Source organism: Dysidea avara, chromosome 11 (genome assembly GCF_963678975.1).
Source record: "Dysidea avara chromosome 11, odDysAvar1.4, whole genome shotgun sequence".
Lineage (NCBI taxonomy): Eukaryota > Metazoa > Porifera > Demospongiae > Dictyoceratida > Dysideidae > Dysidea > Dysidea avara.
In genome coordinates, this window is record NC_089282.1 from 4,806,912 (window position 1) to 4,807,672 (window position 761).

The following is a 761-nucleotide window of genomic DNA, read 5'->3' on the forward strand; positions in this document are numbered from 1 at the left end:
AACACGTCTGTGCTTAGTCAAAAAGCATGGATAACAGAAGCAAACATGATAATATTGAAGGTGAGGAAACTGTGCAAGTCTAGTTGATCATGCACAACAAAGATTACAATTACAATGTTTACCAACCAAAGCAGATGCATGGTATGTAATTGGATTATTTATGTGCTAATTACATGAGGTTAAGTGTCTTTGATAACTGCTAGTACTATCATGATACTATCGTAATCGTGATATAAAAGTTACTATCAATCGTGATAGTGATAGTTGTACTATTGCTCAGCTCTAACTGCAATATTGCATTTAAAGCAAATTATAGAACTTTGCGTGGGCGAGATCAAAGGGAAAAGTGTACTTTAAATTTCATAAAGTACACTCTGAGCCGGCCAACTGCTTCGTCAACCACAAAGAGTGCTTTATTGCACCGCAAAGAGTGCTTTATTCGTTCAATATTATTTACCCTTCGATCATCTTCTATAACAAGAGGTCATGATTTAAAGATCTACAAACCACACGCTACCTGCTTGCCACACCGTCACTTTTATTCAGTAAGAATCATAAATGATTGGAATGGACTCCCATATGACTCAGTTAATGTTCATTCAACCAATTTGTTTAAGACACACCTAGATAGATTTTATTATGATTACCAGTATGATATTGTATAGTTATTTTTGTAGTAGTTTGATTGTTTAGATCAGGTTTTTACAGGCTTTGCCTCCTTACCTGTACCCCCAATAATAATAATAATAATAAAGCACTCT

The 761-nt window shown here is 34.7% G+C and overlaps 1 protein-coding gene across 4 annotated transcripts in view; it reads right to left on the bottom strand.

Annotated features, from left to right (window-relative positions):
- The window catches only part of LOC136238831 (protein ERGIC-53-like), a 42,953-nt gene that overhangs the window by 28,839 nt on the left and 13,353 nt on the right, over positions 1 to 761 (bottom strand). The gene's annotated exons all lie outside the window — the stretch shown is intronic.